This window comes from Herpailurus yagouaroundi, unplaced genomic scaffold, assembly GCF_014898765.1.
Source record: "Herpailurus yagouaroundi ecotype Mexico unplaced genomic scaffold, PumYag 186, whole genome shotgun sequence".
NCBI classification, from domain to species: domain Eukaryota; kingdom Metazoa; phylum Chordata; class Mammalia; order Carnivora; family Felidae; genus Herpailurus; species Herpailurus yagouaroundi.
This window is the reverse complement of record NW_024412417.1, coordinates 34,293,338-34,302,712: the sequence shown is the minus strand read 5'-3', so window position 1 is coordinate 34,302,712 and position 9,375 is coordinate 34,293,338. Positions and strand designations below refer to the sequence as shown.

General features: G+C 38.6%; 1 pseudogene; it reads right to left on the bottom strand.

Annotated features, from left to right (window-relative positions):
• Positions 1-8,177: 8,177 nt before the first annotated feature.
• Positions 8,178-8,278, bottom strand: LOC121043279 (uncharacterized; annotated as a pseudogene).
• Between the last annotated feature and the right edge of the window lie 1,097 nt (positions 8,279-9,375).

Sequence of the window (9,375 nt, the reverse complement as noted above, 5' to 3'; positions counted from 1 at the left end):
AATCATATCATGCTGTTCCTATGAGAAGGAAAAAAATATCATGAAAGGGTATCTTAATTTGGACAGAAATAAGTAAAGGGAAGGCCACGATGGAAGAATCCTCTATATTGCTTTGGCAATGTTGGGGAACCTATGGCCTGATCATAGTTACGAGAGACACAATATTTACGGCTTCTCTGGGTCTCAGTACCCTCTTCTGTAAAGTAAAGAGGTTGGACCAAAAGGTCTTAAGCTCCTTTCAATCCTACATAATTGTTTAATACCCTATATTTCTATAAAGCATTCAATGTGAAGCCTTTTAAGTGAGGATTACTTTATTATCTAGTAAAAATGGTTTTATTGGCACATATATTTTTAGTGCTAAGAACGGACATCAGTGCACATTAGCTAGCCACAAAATTGATAGTTAACAAATTAACTCAGTAGCCGATTTCTCCAGTGCATGTGAACCCTAAAAGTATATTTTATTTTAAAATAAATTATTTTTTAAAAATAGGACTACTGTCCATTTTTGCCAGATTCATTACCTGGAAAATGTTCGCATATATATGGGATCTTCATATGCATGTGTGTTAGTTTCTGCCCCTCCTGTTCCCCCAAGCGAAACATGTTTATGCTTGAAGCTGTTTTGTGAATCCCAAGAAAGCATTTGAAGAAAATTAAAAATCTCTGCCAAAAACTATAACCATCACCAAGCTTGGTCATAAACTTTAATTGGAAAACTGATATTATGTATCTTTATTACACTTTGAAAACATGAATAATATATGTAATCGTCCGAGGGCTGAGCTATGAACATTGCTTTATTATTCAAACATAAATAAAAGTGTACTATATTATCAATTAGTGTCCAGCTTCTTTGGGAAAGTGAGAATAAAATCTGTTAAACCTCAGCTGGTGATTTACATTCTCAAACATCTTTACTCACAAGCCTAAAAAGCAGGCTGGTAACAGTCGCCAAAACAGTTGCCAAGACAACTTATCTCTGGATTTAGTACCTACTGCATCAGGAAAGACGCCTACGAGGAATTTAATTAACTAACGCCTCAGCCTCTTTGGCCAAAAACGGATGGATTTTCCTTTAACTCAAAGTCCCTAGAGAATGAGATTCAATGGAACGAGGGTAGACGCAGACACACGAGATAGACATACACATGCGCACTCACAGATGCTGGGATTTAATTATAATACAAGGCTAGTTTTCAGGTGGGTTGACATAGAATCTGCCTCAGTAGTTCATACATGTTTACTGAATAAATGTAAATAAACATGTAGCTATAATGCTGTATATATTTATATTATATTGTAGATGTTATACATAATATAAATGTATATATTACATACAAATATATATTTACATTATGTATGCATATATGTTTATATTTATATATTTGTTTATATATAATTCATTCATGCATGCATTCATTCATTCATTCACTTTCCTTCTTCTTCCCTCTTCCCAGAAAGAAATAGGCAATTTATGGAAGTTAATTGAAACAAAATTAGCACGACAGATGAATCAGATATAAAATTGATAGGATGTTTAGAATGTTAGAACGAAGTTTCATCATTGGTTCTGAGCTTCCAGGTAACCATGGCAATAATAGAAGTAGAACAAATTGTATGGTTTACATTACTGCTCACAAAAGGGAATGCTTTTACTCTCCTAAATTCTAACATTATTTTGGGGTGGTTGTTTGAAAACCATACATAGCATTATAAAATTCCTAGTACCATACGGTTATGTCATGCTCTGTACATGCTTTTTTTTCCCATTTAATCCTCACAACTCACCACTAAAGCCCAAAGTCCGCTGAGCTAGTAGAAAGTACTATACGAGCAATGCTTAATAGTGTAATTAGTGTTTACCTGGATTATACATCCTTCTTTCCCACATGCTCCTCCTTTAAATGTCCAACTCAAAGATCAGGATGTGGGGCCGAGCACCAAGCTTTCATACGCTATGCGTTTCAAACACAACTCTAATCTCCCACCTTTGGGTACTTTTTCCCCATAATGGGCAAAGGTGGGTAGTTTTCCCCATCCTTTATGAGCTCCAAAGACACATGACAAAAGGTCTGCATTCACATGCTGGCAATTTCAGACATGCATAGTGTTGTGTCCTTTTTAAACATATTTGCATGTTTTAATCCTCACAATGAATAAGAGCAAGCAGATGAATACTGATTCTGTTTAAAGTTTTTCTTTAATGTTTTTAATGTTTATTTATTTTGAGAGAGAGAGAGAGAGAGAGAGAGAGTGTGTGTGTGTGTGAGAGCAGGGGAAGGGCAGAGAGAGAGAGGGAGACACAGAATCCAAAGCAGGCTCCAGGCTCTGAGCCATCAGCACAGATCCCAACACAGGGCTCGAACCCACGAACTGTGAGATTACGACCTGAGCCGAAGTCGGAAGCTTAACCAATTGAGCGACCCAGGTGTCCCAACTGCTTCTCTGTTTATATGCATTAAGAAATATGGGTTATTTCCATAATTTGGCTATTGTTGAGAGTGCTGCTATAAACATTGGGGTACAAGCCTAAATGTCCATCAACTGATGAATGGGTAAATAAATTGTGGTTTATATACACAATGGAGTACTACGTGGCAATGAGAAAGAATGAAATCTGGCCCTTTGTAGCAACGTGGATGGAACTGGAGAGTGTTATGCTAAGTGAAATAAGCCATACAGAGAAAGACAGATACCTTATGTTTTCACTCTTATGTGGATCCTGAGAAACTTAACAGAAACCCATGGGGGAGGGGAAGGGGAAAAAAAGAAAAAAAAGAGGTTAGAGTGGGAGAGAGCCAAAGCATAAGAGACTGTTGAGAACTGAGAGCAAACTGAGGGTTGATGGGGGGTGGGAGGGAGGAGAGGGTGGGTGATGGGTATTGAGGAGGGCACCTTTTGGGATGAGCACTGGGTGTTGTATGGAAACCAATTTGACAATAAATTTCATATATTGAAAAAAAAGAAATATGGGTTCTGTTAAAACACAAGTCTTTGATCCCTCCTTAGTGCCCACACTTCATATTTCCTTTCTTCCTGTAGATAATCTGGCAACTAAATCATAACTCATATACCTCCAGGATACTGTTTAGCTCATCAAGCTAGTCATTCGCTAAATAGGAAAGCAATGACTTAATACAGTCTCAGGATATTCCTAATCGTCTGCCTTCAGGGTAGAATTCTGAGCTAGCCAAGTCTGTCAGGTAGTGTTAGCCCTCTGACTTTGTCCTTCATTGTCAAAGGGTTTTGTTTTTGTTTGTGTTTTGCGATTCTAGGACCTTTTCATTTCCATACGAACTTTCAAAACAGCTTGCCAATTTCTGCACCCCCCCCCAAAAAAAAAGCCTCCTGGAATTTTTATTGGGATTGTGTTGAGTCTTCGGATAAATTTGGAGATAACTGACATCTAACATATTGAATCTTTCAACCCACAGACAAAGTACATCTTTCCACTTATGTAGGTCTTCTTTAATTTCTCTCATCAATATTTTACAGTTTTCAATATACAGGTTTTACCCATCTTTGTTAGATTTATCCCTAGGTATTGCCTATTTCCAAATATTTGTTGCTACTATATTTAAATACTACTGAGTTTTGTATATTCTTGTAACCTGCAACTTTGCTAAACTCATTAGTTCTAATATATGTTTTGTATCCATCAAATTTTCTACATAGACAAAGCCACCTACAAGTAAAAATAAGTTTATTTCATCATCTCCAATCTGGATGCAATTATTTTTATTTTTCTTGCCTATTTGCACTTGCTAGAACCTTCAGTAAAATGCTGAATAGAAGGGGGGCGCCTGGGTGGCTCAGTTGGTTAAGCAGCCGACTTCGGCTCAGGTCATGATCTCACGGTCTGTGAGTTCGAGCCCCGCGTCGGGCTCTGTGCTGACAGCTCAGAGCCTGGAGCCTGTTTCAGATTCTGTGTCTCCCTCTCTCTGACCCTCCCCCATTCATGCTCTGTCTCTCTCTGTCTCAAAAATAAATAAACATTAAAAAAATGTAAAAAATAAATAAATAAATAAATAAATAAATAAATAAAAAATCTTGAATAGAAGGGATGAGAGCAGATGTCCCTGACTTGGTTCTGACCTTCAAAGGGAAATAATTCTGTCTTTCATCACTACGTTAACTGTAAGGTTTTTTCATAGATGCTCTTTATCAGGTTAAGGTATCTTCTTTTCCTAGTTTGCTGACAGCTTTTCTTTTAATGTTTATTTATTTTTGAGAGAGAGTGAGCAAGGGGGGGAGGGGCAGAGAGAGAGGGAGACATAGAATCCGAAGCAGGCTCCAGGCTCAAGCTGTCAGCACAGAGCCCAACGTGGGGCTCGAATTCACGAACTGTGAGATCATGACCTGAGCTGAAGTCAGACGCTTAACCCACTGAGCCACCCACGCGCCCCTGCTGACAGCTTTTTATAAGGAGCTGCTGTTTGCATTTTTCTCTGCCCGCATGCAGTTTTCTTACCTACATATACTGATCCGTCCTCAACTGAAGCCTGGAGAGGGAAACCTCTGAAGCTTTCCAGGGGTCTCTGAGTATGCTGCTCTCTCTCTCTTCAGTACCCCACTCATGCCAACTCTAGCCACTTTTTCTTGGACTCCCACGTCCATTTCGCCAACATGGGGAGACCAGCAGGCTCAGACTCAGTCCCTCCTGCCAGCGACATAAGCTGGAAACTCTCTCAAAGCAGTAATCTGGAATAGCGTAGAGCTCACTTTATTGGTTTTCTGTCTTTCGAGGATTATTGCCCTTTGTTGTGTGATGTCCCATGTCTTAAAAATTATTGTTTCATATGTTTTGTCCAGTGTTTTAGTTGTTTCTGAGGGACAGTTAGCATCAGAGTCCCTGTTATCCCAGGTGGAAGCAGCAATCTTTCCTGGGGAGTTTCTACACATGTACAATCCTAGGCCTTAATCTATACAGAAATCACGGGCTAGGTCTTGAGAATCTGCACATTTTCAAATTTGTTTTTTTTTTAATTTACTAACTTTTGAGAGAGAGAGAGAGAGAGACAGAGTGTGAGCAGGGGAGGGGCAGAGAGAGAGGGAGACACAGAATCAGAAACAGGCTCCAGGCTCCAAGCTGTCAACACAGAGAACGACGCAGGGCTCAAACCCACCAACCACAAGATCATGACCTGAGCCGAAGTCAGACGCTCAATCCACTGAGCCACCCAGGTGCCCTGAGAATCTGTACATTTTCAAAACTCCACACTGAATTTATTGTAAATAAAAGTTTACAATATTGTAATTACAATATTTACAATATTTTATTATAAATAAAAGCTTGTAAAGTTCAGATTTACCCTTACTTTATATCTCCTGAAACCTGTTCTGTAGGTTAAGTTTCAGAGCATGACAAGGACACTGGAACCAAGTTCTCTGCCTCTTTAACCTCGGTTTCTTCTCATCCCCGTGTGTACAACCACTGTAATGTCTGCTACATTAGTGCTAATGCTGGGAAGGCTAATTTAATTTCATACATTTCAGTAAGGCTTAACATCTACATGTGCAAAAAACCAACTATAATATAAATCAGGTTGCTCACCAGAAATTGGGTATTTCTTGCACTGTGGTAAATATTACATGCTTGTATCAGATGAGGAAGGACAAAAAGTGTTCTATTATATATATGTAATCATCTTCGTAAAGAGGAAGCCATCAAAGTTTGGATGCAGCGAATATTCTATTCTATTTCTATTCAGGATTTCTATTCTCTTTTGTCCTTTATGTGTTACTGGATTCCTTCCCAAGATAATACCACTCCAATAATCGTATTGCCCAATGGTATTGGTTACTCTTAGACGTGTTTTAAAATACAGGTGGATAGTCATCTCTTTGTGATGTCTTCTCACAAAATTCTAGGTGGCTTTACTTTTTTCCACCCCTGAATGCTTAACGTGTAGGGCACATAGTATTTTAGTTTTCTTCACGGTGCACTAACAATGTGTATTTGGATAATGACACCTGTACATTCTCAAATGAATTTTCCCAGGTAACTGATTTCATGGAAATTGTTGACTTCCTATTTCTCCTATTCAGTTATTCTAGAAATATTCAGAAATGGAGAATATATGATAATACATTACATAATATGAATATATAATTATGAACACATTTATGATTATATAATTTAAAGATACATATAATATGAATATAGGTTTATTTCTTATTTTCTGGTATTCTGCCTGGGAACATCTGAAAAACAGATAACTGAGCTATATTAAGTTTAATTAATATTAAACAGCATTAAGTTGGCAAGTCCCCTGATTCCTGTGCTGCCTGGTTTCTGATCTCGTGGGTATCTAAAGTGGCTTACAATGACTGAATATGTGAGGAGTTGTTTTTCTATTTGGGGTTCTTTGGTAATGAGCACACCCTGATAGTAACGCCTTAGGATTGCCTGTGCCCCCACTGATATACCGCTGATTTTTAGGGAGTCAAGAAAAATCCCTTTGGCGGGGCCTAATCCCTTCATGCAAATGTTAACTCTATGAAATTTTATCTTTCTGTTCTTCAGATCATCTTTAAATTATTCATAGCCTGACAAACAATGTGTGAACAAAAGAAGAGAATTTTGTTCTACTTCAACAAGTTGATTTAAGTTTATTTATTTATTTTGAGAAAGAGAGAGAACGGGGGAGGGGCAGAGAGAGAGGGAGAGAGAGAATCCCAAGCAGGCTTCGTGCTGGCAGCACAGAGCCCAACACAGGGCTTGAACCCACAAACTTTGAGATATGACCTGAGCGCAAGTCAAGAGTCAGGTGATTAACCAACTGAACACGAGCTGCCCCCAACAAATTGATTTTAAGCCCAAATGCTGTTTAGACTGTGTGCTTTGAGTGAGGGTTTAAAAGGATAACGGGGTCATGTGTACACATGCAGCTGAAACTAAGACCATCCCACCAACCTCAATAGGAACCTTGGTCATGTGCAAACCTAGTTGATGAGGAACTCAACTCTCTGTAACTGCAGTTCAAATATAGGAACTAGCCCAATCCACCGATCAGGAGAGTCCTACCAAAGAAAACAATAACATGGACATATTTTTATCTCAAAGAGGTATTAGAAATCATCTGATGTTACATTTCTCAAATTTGTTGGGAAGGGGGACAATAATGAGAATTACCTGGTTCAGTGAGGAACAGAATGGAGGAGTATTGAGGATATACAGCTTGTCAGAGCTCCAAAGAGATCCTTTTTAACTTTTAACATAATTTATGAATCACGGGTCCACATAATGATTTATATAGCCTTGGCTGTAACCATTCAAACCATCCAGCAAGGGAGCTTTCAAAAATCTTACCATCCAGGTTATATCACAGCCAAATTAGAATCTCTGGGTTGGACTTAGGTACCAATACTCTGAAGAGTCACGTAGGAGAGGTTGGGAATCCATAGGCCTATAATAGCGGGGAGCTTGCTAACACCAGACGCAGGATAAGTACCCAGCTCATATTTGAGCAGCCACAAAGAACCTCTCCACTTCCCTCTAGACACCTCTCCAGCTAAGAATTACTGTGCCCTCCAGGGAAAGTGTTATCTTTAAATGAACAATTTTTTTCTTTAATTGTGGTAAAATACACATGTAAAATTTACCATCTCAACCATTTGTAAATGGAGAGTTCAGCAGCATTAGATATATTTACATACTTTGCAACAGATCTCGAGAACATTTTTATCCTGCAACCCTGGAACTCTCCCTTCCATTCCCTGCAAAACATTTTATTTTCTGTTTTTATGAGTTTGACTACTTTAGATACCTCATATAAATGGGATCATATAGTGTATGTCTTTTTGTGACTGCTTATTTCACTTAGCATAATATCCTTAAGATTCATCCATGTTGTAGCAAGCGGCAGGATTTCCTTTTTTTTTTTTTAGCTGAATAATATCCCACTGTATGTGTATACCACATTTTCTTTATCCATTCATCTGTCCACGGATATTTGGATTACTTCTACCTCTTGGCTATCGTGAGTAAAGCTGCAATGAACTTGGATATGCAAATGTCTCTTTGAGATCCTACTTTGAGTCATTTTGGATATATACCCAGAAGGGGGATCATATGGTACTTCTATGTTTAATTTTTGAGGAATCTCCATAGCTGTTTTCCATAATGGCTGCATGATTTTTAATTCCCACCAACAGTGCATGAGGGTTCCAAAAAATATGGAATTTTCGAGAATTTGCATGTAATCCTTGTATAGGGGCCATGCTGATCTTCTGTATTGTTCCAATTTTAGTATACGTGCTGCTGAAGCAACCACTAATCAAAAACTTTTGAGATAATTTTCATAACTTATTAATAAATCCCATGGGAGGGGCGCCTGGGTGGCGCAGTCGGTTAAGTGTCCAACTTCAGCCAGGTCACGATCTCGCGGTCCGGGAGTTCGAGCCCCGCGTCAGGCTCTGGGCTGATGGCTCAGAGCCTGGAGCCTGTTTCCGATTCTGTGTCTCCCTCTCTCTCTGCCCCTCCCCCGTTCATGCTGTGTCTCTCTCTGTCCCAAAAATAAATAAACGTTGAAAAAAAAAATTAAAAAAAAAAAATAAATCCCATGGGAGTGACAGCTTGAGTCTCCCAAATTTATAAAAACCGCATGTTTGAATAATTCATTTTAAGAGGAATCTGATAAATGGTCAAGGCACAGTTACTAAAGGGAGCCCTCAAAGCATAGTCCCCAGACCGGATCATCAGCCTCATTTGGGAATGTGCTAGAAATGCAGATTCTTAGGCCCCACCCCAGACTTACTGACTCAGAAATTCTGTGGGTAGGATCCAGCAACTTGTTTTTTAAAAGCTTCCTAGTTTTTGAAGCATATTAAGGTTTGAAATGTTCTTTCGGTTATGATTTTATGGATCTTAAAAAGAATCCTCTAAGCTCTGAGACTTTTTCTATTGATGCTGGTAATGTCAATGAATATATTCCTTCCTGTTTTATTTTGCTTTTTGTTGTCTGTCTATTGCTTATTTGTTTGGTAAAACAGCCTTGCTGTAAGTATCAGTGACTTAAGGATTAAAAGCTAGCTTAGGCAGTAGTTTATAGTATAAACTGTAACAATATTAACTTCTTGGTCATTATGTATTCTGTAAAATGAGGAGACTAGACCAAAGATGGTGAATATCTGCCTTACACCACTTTTCCAGAGCCCAAGGCAGACATTGCTAATTGATCAAGACACTCTACCCCACCTAGCCCATGTAGAATCCTATAATCTTTCTTAACACAGCCTTACCAATGAATTAGACTTATGGGATGAAATCCATTTGCCACCACATAATCTTTATTGTCCCTTCTAGCTATGTCCTCAAATAATATGCACTCCAAACACTATCCATTCTAGGGTGTTCTCTAGAACTGT